Raw genomic sequence first — 13,073 nt, forward strand, 5'->3', positions numbered from 1 at the left:
TGACCATTTTAAATTGATGCTTTTTTTTGTATTGTTAGGTAATCAAGATTAGTTTGTGACACATGTATATAAGCATACTACATGTATTTTGTAGGAATTAATAATTGGTGTGTGTCAGCACTGAAGTATCTAAACATTGTAACTGCTACATGCTTAGTTCAGTGAGCAAAGACAAACAAATTCGATACAGGATAGCACAGAATATTCTTAAATTGGGCTTTGTTGATGCAATCAAGGTTGGAGGTCATTGAACACAGGTGGGACAAAACAATTTCAAATCAAGTTGGATGAATGTAGATTATGGAAGCTTAAATTATGAAAATCATCTCTCATGAAAAAACAAGCCATGCATGGCACAGTCCCCGTTAGTTATCAAATTTAAGATATATAGTTTTGTTTATAGTAATATAGCTGGAATATAACCATGTCAGGAATATGATTTTTTAACATTAAAATGATTGACATTTGTATCTGATCGTCAAACAAGTACTTGTCCATATTGAGAGATATTGCTCTGGAACAGCATTCAAAATCAGCTATTTTGAATACATGTATATATATATAACATGATGTATAACGAATATATAAAATTTGAATATAATCAGTCAAAGATATATGGCTCTAGAAGCCCAATCATTAAAACAAAATGGCCGCCAGTCAGCCATTTTGAATCCGATCTGAAAAATAAATAATGTGCATCAGTATCCTGTAATGTCTAATATATGTACCAAGTTTGAACGAAATCCATCCATAAATGCCAGACATTATTGATATTTGATGATTTTTTAGCACAAAAATGGCCACCATTCGGCCATTTTGAATAGGATTGTCAAACTAATATATCTGTCTATCTACATGTATGACATGATGTATAATGAATATTTAATATTTGAACATAATCAGTGAAAGCAAGTCAGAGATATGGCACGAGAACCACATTCAATAAAACAAAATGGCTGCCAGTTGGCCATTTGTAATCTTATCTGAAAAACAAAATGATGTGCATCAAGGTTCTATAGTGTCTAATATATATACCAAGTTTGAACAAAATCCATCCGTAAACAGCCGAAAAATGCTTGATTTTGATGATTTTTAGCACAAAAATGGCTGCCCTTCGGCCATCTTGAATTAGATCGTGAATTGACGTGCATATGTATAATATCATGTATGATGTATGTATGAAGTTTGATTGTGATTTGTCCAGGCATTTCTAAGATACAGGTCCGGACGCATCCACGCACGGACTTTGATATGTTCACCAATATTGTATATAAGTCAGGATGGCTGGATTGTGATTAACAATCCTGGACAGTATTTATTTCATGTAGGCAGCCATGATGAGAAGAACAATGCATCATGGGTATATTTGTAGACTAGCCTGTTGAGGGCGCTGTATACATAACAAGACATGACATGTCATGTCATAGCCCCTGCTCAGAAAAAATTTAAAAACTTATATTGAACTGGGTTTGTGTCAGAGTGAATTAATTCAATAGTTGTGTTCACATTACACAAAGTACGGGCTAAGATTTAAGCTGATTTAGGCTTATCTAGCATATTTCCATTTCGGCTAGACCCAATTGCGTCCATGCAAGGGAGGGCCAGTCGTTAGCACGGGCTAAGGTGCAAGCCGCTATTTACGAACGAAAAATGGATGACACGTGCGAGGTTCTATTTCTGCTGCTGACATGTTTCGTTCTAATTTTCAAGCGACGTGCACAGGAACGCGAGAGAAGACGGACCCAACTTATTTGGATGCACAGAAACAGTATACAACGGCGTAACAGAACACAGAGTTTTATTAATGCATGTCGTAGACAGCGAACCAAATTTATTTTGTCTACGATTGGTGCTGCTGTACGCTCTACTACAGCAACCCGATCAGTGTGGAAGCATGTACACTGAGCTCGGTTGCTATTTTGGGAATGAGAAAGTTGGATATATTTGATTACGTGCATAATGTTCACATCCAAAGGTCGCTTCGTTAGCCCGTGCTAAGGGTCTAGACCGTGTCTTAAATTCAGATCAAATTTAACACGTACTTAGCATTCCTTAGCCCGTGCTAAGCGTTCACGCACGTTTGCTCAGCATGGGCTAAGGAATTTGACCTCTTAGCCCGTGCTAAGGAGCTGTGCAAGAACGCAACTATTGTGAGCTGTATTAAAATTCCATTATTAATTGTTCAGAATTGATGTGTTACAATTTTAGGGGGTGGGGTAAAAATATATTCATTTGGCTTTTCTGAGACAATTTATAACTTGTTAAACATATAATGCGATGTGCACTTGTAAACAATTATTACCTGTCCCTGTACCAACTTTGAACAAAACTGGATGACGCATACCTGAGAAAAAGCTCGTTTTTTTAGATTTTTAAGAAAAAAAATGGCCTCCAAGCCGTAAAAATTTATCCAATCAAACAGGTCATGAATGACACTGCCTTCACTTGTTGTCATTTGAAAGTTGCAACATATAATTTGTCCAGTTTTTGGCATGGACATAAATTGGCAAACATGATTTCTATGGCATTTTCAAGTTTATAGCACTCTCCATCCTGGTCTCAGCAAGAACACCAGAGAGCAACAAACAAGTACAACAGGTAAAATGACATGTAAGTATGCAAATCACATCTGCAAATATGTTGAAGCGTCAGTGTTGTGTCTGTTTGGATAAACTTCTTTGTACAACTGTATTCCTAATACAAGGACATTGTCAATCACAGAACTGTTCCAGCGAAAAACTTCTGATATTTTAAACAGTAACAGGGCAATGATACTGTTTGTCATACAAGTACTAGCACCAGATGAAGAATTGAGAAACTGCAATGATCCTTGGTGTACATTACCTGTGTCAACAATTTTACTTCCCATGTACTTCATGTACAGATCTACATGTAGTTTGTGGCCCTAAATAAGGACAAGAGTACTTCTCATATGACAATGATACAAATAAAGTGCAAGAATCCAGAAAAATATTATCAAGTTTTTATTATACATTAATATTAACAAATCGTGTGAAATTGAACTTTTATGTACAGAGAAACACATATTTATGTTTTGGTTGACAGCACTTCTCAAAGTAAAAAAAAGAGGACCTGCGAAACTTTTTACAATTGTCAGACATGCAGCGAATAGTATGCTTTTGTAATATATGCAGTTCCAGTGGCTCTGCACCTGAAAAAAACAAAAAAAAAACATTTCGTCAAAAGTAAGCAGAGGTTGTAGCATATGTGCTCCCATTAGCTGTTAAATTTAATTAAAAAAGATATTTGTGCATCGCCTTTTCAGTACGAAAACATATTACTTAATATATTTATACCAGCCAGAAAGAAATTGCATTAGGAATATAAATGGACAACAATTGATGCATGTCTAGCAATATACTGTTTGAAAGGCCACAAGATGTAATGAAATAGCAAACCAATCACTACTCGAGTCGGACTGGCTGGGAAACTGCACAATACATACAAAAATGTATGCAAATGATATATGAGCAGCTCCACCAAATATAAAAATATTCTTTCCATAGTTATGACTAATGTGAATGTGATTTTCCACTCCTTAGGAATACTAGTTTGTGCATTGTATTGTACTGTATCATACAAGTTTATTGTGATTCTAAATGTGTTTGTAATATTATTTAGCTTTATTTAGGATTCTGTTTAGTTGGTTAACTTTACTGTATCTTAATGTAGTTTATTTTATTTTTATACGACCATAGAACAACTCACTGTAGTTTGTTTTAATGTTGAATAAATATTATAATATTATTATTATTATTAAAATCAGTCACAGTACAATAGTGACGTATTGCGCGAAATTGTTGCAAGGACATTACTTTTATTGATATTCCTGCCGTCGTGCGTCGATAAAAAAATGCACGGAATGTTCGGCAGTATCGATCAAGTTCATCTACTAGTGTGACCATCGTGGCTGGCGAAAATCAAGATGCCGTATAATCTTTTAAATAGGCGTCATGGAGGAGTGAAAGGCCTTAATTTGGTTCTACAATGGCCGTCATGAAATGTTGGAAAATTACAGTCAATCAAAATCAAAGAAAGCTTAGAAAGAACTCCCATGTGCTGAGAGTATTGGAGACACATTAAATATAATTTGAAATTACTTAGCTGAAAACTAATTATGCAAATCAGAAAATTAACATGAACAGATTTGATTGTAAAACTATTGAGGTCTGCGCAATGTAACAAAAACTCTATGTACCAAGTTTAATTGAAATGTGATTAGAACCAAAAAATTATGAATTATTATGCTAATTAGGGAAATAATATGAACAGAGTTGTACCCCAAACTAATTAGGTTTGTACATTGTCCTAGAGCATCTTTGTACTAAGTTTCATTAAAATGGAAATTAGTACTTTAGATATCAGTGTGAAAGCTTAAAATTGGTTAATTATGCAAATTAGGTAATTAATATGTACAGATTTTAACCCACAATTATCCACTCTGTCTATTGTCCTACAGCATCCATGTATAAACATTCATTGATATGTGATGATTAGTACCCGAGATATCAGTGTGAAAGTTGTAAATTGGTTAATTATGCAAATTAGGTGATTAATATGCACAAATATTCACCAAAAACTAATTGGGTCTCTGCATAATTCTAGATTCATTGAAATGTGATGATTAGTACTTTAGATATCAGTAGAAAAGCTGAAAAATAATTATGCAAATTAGGTAACTAATATGCACAATTATTTACCCTGAAACTAATCAGGTCTCTGCATAGTCCTAAAGGATCTATGTACCAAGTTTCATTGAAATGCGATGATTAGTACTTGAGATACCCGTGGAAAAGCTGAAAATTAACTAATTATGCAAATTAGGTGATTAATATACAAAAATATTTATCCGAAACAATCAATCTCTGCATAGTCCTTGAGTATGTAAGTACCAAGTTTCATTGAAATGTAATGCTCACTACATATATCAAAAGCTGAAAATTAATTAATTATGCAAATTAGGTAATTATATGTACTGATATTACCATAAAAACTATCAGGTCTGTGCAGTGTCATATGACATCTATGTACCAAGTTTCATTGAAATGTGATGATTAGTACATGAGATATCAGTGGAAAAACCGAAAATTGACTAATCATTATGCAAATTAGGTAATTAGTATCCACGGATTATTACCAAAAACTAATCAAAACCTAGCATTAGTTCAGAGCATCTATGTACCAAGTTTCATCAAAATCCAATGAGTGGTTGTTTAGATATCAGTGGAACAGTCATGGAACCACTAAAAAATAGCTAATTATCATGCAAATTAGGTAATTAATATGCATGGATTTTTACCAAAAACTAATCAAATCTGCGCATATGTTCAGAGCATCTATGTACCAAGTTTCATCAAAATCCAATGAGTGGTTCTTTAGATATCAGTGGAACAGTCATAGAACAGCTAAAAATTAGCTAATTATCATGCAAATTAGGTAATTAACGAGCATGGATTTTTACCAAAACCTAATCAAATCTGTGCATTGGCCCAGAGCATCTATGCACCAAGTTTCATCAAAAACCGATGTATGGTTCTTGAGATAGCAGTGGAACAGTCGGACACACATACACACATACACACACACACACACACACACACACACATATACATACAGACACACTAACTGCAAAGACTCCCATTTTGTGCTTCGCACATGGAAGTCAAAAACTGTTCACATGACAACAAAAAATATTCACTATATTTAATTAATATGCATTATTTTTTGTTAGTAGCAAATGATCATGGTACGGCAGCTTACTTGTTTTCGAAGTGTTGCAATTGTTGATTAGTACTCAGTGGTGATTATATTAACGTACAAAAATAAATTCGTTGAATTGTTATGAAATGCAAGTAAAATTCAACTTAGTTTTATCGTAAGCAAATGATTTTGATTACATGCTAACGCTCCATGCCATACGATATCCGCCATGTTATCCATGCTGACGAGGTGTGTTTATTGACCAGATAGGTCAAGTTGCTACCAATCAAAATGCTGGATGGTGCCCATGTGCTCAAATTACCATAAACATTTATATGTTAATGACAGTTCATGCTCATTTTTCACGGGAAAAAAGGCATGATTTTTTTATTTAATCTGCCCGATTTAGAAAAATGAATAAACGTACCGTCCTAAATAATGTACCGGGTGGAATTTTTCGGGGAAAAAAATAAACATACCGGTATGTTTATTTTGGACATTTAGCATTCTGGGCAAGCTCTCAGAGTAGCGACATATTTTTAACTTCGCATTGGCGTGATCAGTGGATTACATAAATAAACCAACACTTTCAATGAGTACAACCCAACTAAACTTGAGGACGCATCTCATAGAACAATAGCTGTGGAAATCATAATGTAAATGTAAATCAAGCATGGCGATAATGATTTTGAGCGAGGCAGAGTCTGGCAAGCGTCTCAGAGCAGCATTGCGCCGACACCACCACTACATTTGAATCCCGGTGAGAGCACTGCAAACCTCTTAAATCACGAGGTAAACTTTCAATTTACACAATACATAATCAATTCCTACAACAAGGAAGGAAAAATGTTAAAAATCAAAGAAAAAAGCAGTGAAACTTTGAAGAATCGAAAAAATAACTTGATGTGCATAATAGCACCATCAATTCCTGTCTCTGTACCAACTCTGAACTGAATTGGATCACACATGTGTGAGAAAAAGCTGGTAATGTGAAAATGTGCACACACAGATGCACAGACACGACCTAAATTATAACCCCCGCCCGGATCACAGATCCGACAGGGGCTAATAAAGCAAGGATATAACACGGACCCACACGCATGCACGGATGCACGCACGGACACACAGAGGTCAAAACATAAGTCCCCTTTTTCTCACTGCGTCCAAACGGGAACTAATATTGGAGTAAATATTTACATCTTTGCATATTAACACCAAATTTAACTTTTGTCACCAATGGAAAATTATTTTCATTTGATATAAAATTATCAAACAAATTATTTGAAAACTGCATAAAAACGTGCAAAATGTTGAACCAAGATTATGGTGAGAAAATGCTAGCATTCAAAAGGTGGTCCACAGAAAGTATAGAATAACATTGGGAAAATATAAATTGTTTAAAATAATGAGAAAATCCAGCGCTAAAATGACCACCAAATTTTGTCTACCAACCTCTCTGAATATCAACAATGTGACCCAATATAAGCATGTATACATTGCAGGTGTTTACAGTTGCTATGCAACAAGTAACACGGTGCATATGCATGTATATATAAGTATTACAAATGTGTGGCTATGGCTGTACATGAAGTGATTGTATCATAACATGTCATATCCCATAGCATACAAAGATCAAAACGTGATAATAATTTAAAATCGGGTTGAAATGCAACAGACATCCCACCACGTTTCTTTAAAATTTCAGAAATAAATTTTACCAATTCGCATGATCCATTGACTGCCACGCTTCACAGCGGGTGCCAAAATAAACTGATCATGAAAGTCACAATCTCTCTATCAATTTCTCATAAAAATTGCAATATTCCTTGGAAGATTCTTAGCAGTGTTTGTTATGATTTTGCTTTCAATCGTTAGAAATTATGTATCCAAATTAAAGTATAACTACAGTCTATTTCATGTGGGTGTTCGAATATGAAATTAAATTTCACGCTAGTTTCCATACAATTCATTGTGTTCTAATGTAGAACACTTTATGATGCAAATAACAGTATTTTATTAATACTTTTCACAACTTATTTGCTCAAAATCTGATTGGAATAATCCAAGGGAAATTGAAAGGCAATTTTCAAGATCCATTTATTTTGGTGCCCACGGTAAAGGTATCGAATCAAAAACCTCAAAGGTTCATCCACCAAAATTTAGATTACAGCCTATTAATACATAAAGATGAGTTGATTCAACCATTAATCTCCCAAATCATTAAATCGCCTCCTAATTGTATTGTATTGTATTGTCTGCAAAATTTAGTTAGTGTTCTGAATGTGAAGCAATATGAGTAACATAATAAATTTGACCAGTATTCACATGATATACATATACACATGTGATTGAGTTTTTCAGTATCTTAGGATTTCATTTCACCACCAGAATTTTGCTGCACTTTTTTCAATATTCTTCAATATTTCTGGAAATGAAACCTAATTTTGGAGCCAACAGACAAAATTTGAGTCAATTTTCAGGTTTTACTCAACAAATTTTTGTCCCAATCTTCTGAAGGAAAGTGCAGACTATAAAAGAAACTATTTTGAGAAGAAACAAGCCATGCATGGCACAGTCCACGTTAGTTATTTTTTAACATTTGTGGGAGAAAACTGCCACAAACAGTATAGGATCTTTAAATCTCACCAGATAGACTGTAGATACATCAAGCAGTAGACGGTATACCAGTGTGCAATGTTCTAATGGTGAACACGCATTTATTCAGTTGTACAGCAATGAGATAGAGCTAGTTGAAAAACTACATACGCTAGGACGATTTGGAACAATGTATCACTTGGAGTACAAAGGATGAAGTCTGTCTTAATTAACACTCTTTGTCAATTTAAAGACAAGGGTGGATTCACACCTTAGAATTTTAATCCTTGGCGTCAATTAATATGATTGGTTGTTTTTATTGAGCCAATCAGGGAGAATACACTTATGTAAACTGATAGAAATGGCTGAATACAGACCAAAGTGTGTTTCTTTGCGTCACGAAAACAGCATAAATCTATAGAAACTTTGACTACAACTACTCAATCTTGACAACATAACTGGAGATAATAAACACTGATAATTACATACAACAATGAAGTAAATCTGATAAAAAGAAGCGAAGTTATGGTTAAATAACATGAAAAATATATGTATCCACATGGTAATAACGATATACTCCCGGGGGCGGAGAAGATACTCTTGTACGATCAAGGCATATGTGGACGATATGAATGTTATTTATATACTAGAATAAATCAAAAAATGCTGAAAAGAAAATACGAAAATTATTACTAGAACTATAATATTAATAATGTCAGCAATAGTCATTGTACGATAAGGCAATGCTTACAATAGTTATACATTACTTGTTGACAAATGAGACTGATTAGTCACATAACTAAAGAGTCAATAAAGTTTGAAGAAAGTGTTGTTTTCTATATAAAGTCTCATTTATGTCCTTAGACGAGGTCTTTCTTAATAAGCATATTAATGCGTTTGTTAGCCAACACAGAAGCCTTTCGCTGCTTTCGTTGAAAACGGGAAGTGTCTGCGTGATTCGATTTGCGTTGTGTAAGAAGCGTTCAATTCTTTGAACTGGGATTGGAGTCGTGCACATGACTTCTGGGGATATCCCCATCGTTGAGCGGAGGCGTGTTCGTCGGGACGCCGGCATTTAATTCCAACGGATATAGTTTTGCGATGGCTCGATTTGTCATCCCGTGTCGCGTCTTGAGCTCGACTACACGAACAATACCGTCTTTGCCTGGAAACAGTCGCGTTATTTTGGCCATTTGCCAGTTGATTCGTTTCCGAGTATCATCGTGAATTAACAGGATATCACCGACTTTGACTGTGTTATTTGTCACGCCTTTCGTGGTGAGTAGGTGTCTTTCTCGAAGAGAGGTAAGATACTCCGCCGACCAGCGTTTCCAGAAAGTGCGTTGGAGTGAAGCAATGTGTTGATAGCGGCGGTTTAACACGCGGTGATTGCTCGGAATATCCGTTGCTTCATCGGGTACTGCATGTGGTAGGCTAGTAATCGTCCGTCCGTTGATGAGGTGCGATGGCGTTAATGGTGTGAGATCATCAACACTTGCAGACACGTGTGTTAGGGGTCTGTCATTTATTGAAGACTCTATTTCTGTGAGGATAGTTTCAAGTTCATGATACGTAACACACGCCTTGCCTAATACCTTTTTTAGGGCATTTTTAGTAATTCCCACCATGCGCTCATATAGCCCACCAAACCAGGGACTACGTTTGGGAATGAATCGCCAAGTAGTGTGATTCTTTGATAGAAATGATTGAACTTCTGGGTCTGATATGATTTCTTAAAGCTCGTTAGCTGCCGATACAAAGGTTGTAGCTTTGTCGGTAATCAACATCGTGGGAGTTGAACGTCGGGCGGCGAAGCGTCTAAAGGCTAGAATGAACGTGGTTGTCGTCATATCCGGCACTAGTTCCAAATGGATTGCTCGGGTTATAGCACACGTGAACAAGCAGATGTAAGCTTTTGTGATAGTGTTATTATGTGGGTTTTTGACAAACAGAGCCCCAGTGTAGTCAATACGACATGTTGAGAATGGGGGTGCTTGACGTACGCGATAATCTGGTAATGGGGCGGGTATTGGTTTGCAGTAAGGATGCCCATCGACTCGTTTACACGTCACACATTTGTGGAGAATGGTATTTACGACGCGACGAATAGACGGAACCCAATAGCGTTCGCGTATAGCTGTGGTAGTTGCCAGAGAACCAGCGTGGTTCAGTCTGAGATGCGTTGCATTTATAATCATTGTTGTAAACTGATGATGACTTGGTAGGAGAATTGAATGTATAGTATTGTAATCCAATTTAGAGTTCTGTATACGACCGCCTGTCCTTAGTAGTTTGTCTTCGTCCAGGAATAATTTTAATTGTTTACTCAGAGGTCCAATCTTGTGGTTATTCCGTTTAAGACCGGTGATTATACTAGCGTATTCCGTGTGTTGAATAGCTCGTATCCAAACCGTTTCTGCGTTAATAATCTCCGTTGCTGAAGGCATCGTTGTTTGTGGACGATTATTGGTGTTCGAAACTGGCGGCGTTTTGTCATTGTTTATGATACGTTTCTTCAATAAGTTAACAAAGCGTAACACATATGCTGTTACAAGCAGAAGGCGATGTACGTCATTGTACACATGAATATCAATAATTTGATGAATGCCGGCTGGTATTCCCTCAGTGTCAGAATTATTACGTTTGGTGTCGTTCATGGTACGTTCGCGGTCATCAACAGGCTGATTAGTATGTGTATAAATCGATTCGAGGGGCTGCTGAGTGGTTTCTATCTGTAAGTGATTGACAGATATATCGCTTTGCACATTCGAATTGAAAAGTTCACATTTAGGCCAGGATTCACGATTACATAACCATTCTGGGCCCTTCCACCACAAGTGAGAATCGTGTAGTACTGCGGGATTTATTCCACGGGTGAGCAGATCTGCAGGATTGTGATGGGTCGGCACGTACTTGTATTCTTGTTCTGATTTGTTGACTTCGCTGACTCGGTTTCGGGTAAATAGATCTTGTTTGCCGCGATTATTCAACCAATGTAAGACAATCTGTGAATCGGACCATAGTATGCGTTTGGTGATGTTGTATTTAGTTGATAACGCATTCGATACAAACTGACTTAGTCTCGTTGCTATGACAGCACCCATCAGCTCCAGACGCGGTAATGTCAATGTTTGTTTTTTGATCGGCGCAACTTTATTTTTGGCCATTACTAGCGCAGTTTGACCGTCTTCGGCTGTGATATAAATTACCCCACCATAAGCCTTGTCTGAAGCGTCGGAAAACGCATGTATTTCAATGTTATTGTTGTCCGTGTCAGCAAAATATCGGCGATTGATGTCTCGATTTGTGACTTGAAATAAATCATTGGCGATATTTGTCCAAACAGGCAACAGTTCCGTTGAAATAGGCATATCCCAACTATGGTTTGATTTCCATAATTGTTGGATCAATAATTTGGCTCTTACGTGTACTGGTGCAAATAAGCCTAGCGGGTCGTAGAGGCTGGCGGCATAACTGACAACGTCACGTTTCGATGTGAGCGGACCAAAGTTCGGTGGTTCAAGTGATTTCACGTTGAGCTGGTCAGTATCCGAATTCCAATTCATTCCGAGAATGTTGACGTGGGTTGTTGAGCTCGCTCGATGGCTACTGGTTATGGCATCCCGTAGTGTTGGATCATTGGTGCTCCAAGAACGTAAATTAAAATGATGTGTAGCGAGGAGGTCCGTTGATTCTTTATAGAATTGAGCGGCATCATCTGAACTATCACAACCAGTGATTACATCATCCACGTAAATGTTTTGTTGGAGATTGCGCGCGGCTGGAATCTCAATGTTGTCATCCGTGAGTGTTTTGATGGCGGCATTAAGGATGAATGGGCTGCATGTCGCCCCGAATAAGACCGAACTGAACTGATACGTCTTGAACTGACTATTCACATCATTGCTGTCCGATAGCCATAGAAATTTGGTGTATTTACGATCGTGTTCATCAAGTCGTATTTGCAGAAATGCCTTTTCTATATCGGCAGTTAATGCGATAGGGTTCGATCTGAATCTCAGTAGTATTGAAGTCAAGTTATTTAGAAGCGGAGGACCGGTGATTAGGCAGTCGTTGAGACTCGGTTGTCCGTTTCCGGTCGCGGCGCTGCAGTCATATACTACACGTATTGGTGTGGTGGCACTGTTACGTTTTACCGAACGATGAGGCAGGTAGTGTCCGACGGATGTGTTGTCGTTGGTGACTTCTTCAATGAATCCACGATTTAGTTGGTCAGAAATTACCTTATCGTAAATACTGACAATGTCACGTGGTAATTTGTGGATCATGTTACGTGTACGTTTCTCTGCCGACTTGTAGTTTGTAGGCAGAGGGTTGTGATTCGCCTTCCATGGTAGTTTAGCGATGAATCTGCCATCTTGTTGTGATAAATAATTGTCAGTGTATTGTTTATACTGCTCTTGATTGTTAGTGAGTTCGTCCGAAGTGGTTATCGCGTCACGTATACCGATGGCTTCCAGATCCCAATACGATGTAACGTTTGCTTCTAGTTGGTCCTGGGTTGAAGGCAACGCGGTGATGTGGAAAGTTTGCACTCGTGATGATCGAGGTTCACCAGTGGGTGTTGGTCCGGAAAGCAGGTAGCCGAACGACGATGAAACAGCTGTAGGCCCTGGACCACGAATTATGTAGTCACCAACGAAATCCCAGTATTTGTCGACTCCTATGAGAATATCAATTGTTATCGTTGGTTCGCTTGAAATGGGATGTGCTAGTTCCAATTCTCGAAGGTACGG

General features: G+C 37.2%; 1 long non-coding RNA gene across 2 annotated transcripts in view; it reads right to left on the bottom strand.

The window, feature by feature from the left end:
- Window positions 1-2,971: 2,971 nt before the first annotated feature.
- Window positions 2,972-13,073, bottom strand: part of LOC144362339 (uncharacterized) — a 67,708-nt gene continuing 57,606 nt past the window's right edge. For both annotated transcript variants that reach the window (XR_014929403.1, XR_014929404.1), the window contains one exon: window positions 2,972-3,172. This is a non-coding gene — a long non-coding RNA (uncharacterized LOC144362339). The remainder of the gene's footprint in view (window positions 3,173-13,073) is intronic.

Source organism: Saccoglossus kowalevskii, chromosome 5, assembly GCF_978046115.1.
Source record: "Saccoglossus kowalevskii chromosome 5, keSacKowa6.1, whole genome shotgun sequence".
In the NCBI taxonomy this organism is placed as follows: Eukaryota; Metazoa; Hemichordata; class Enteropneusta; family Harrimaniidae; genus Saccoglossus; species Saccoglossus kowalevskii.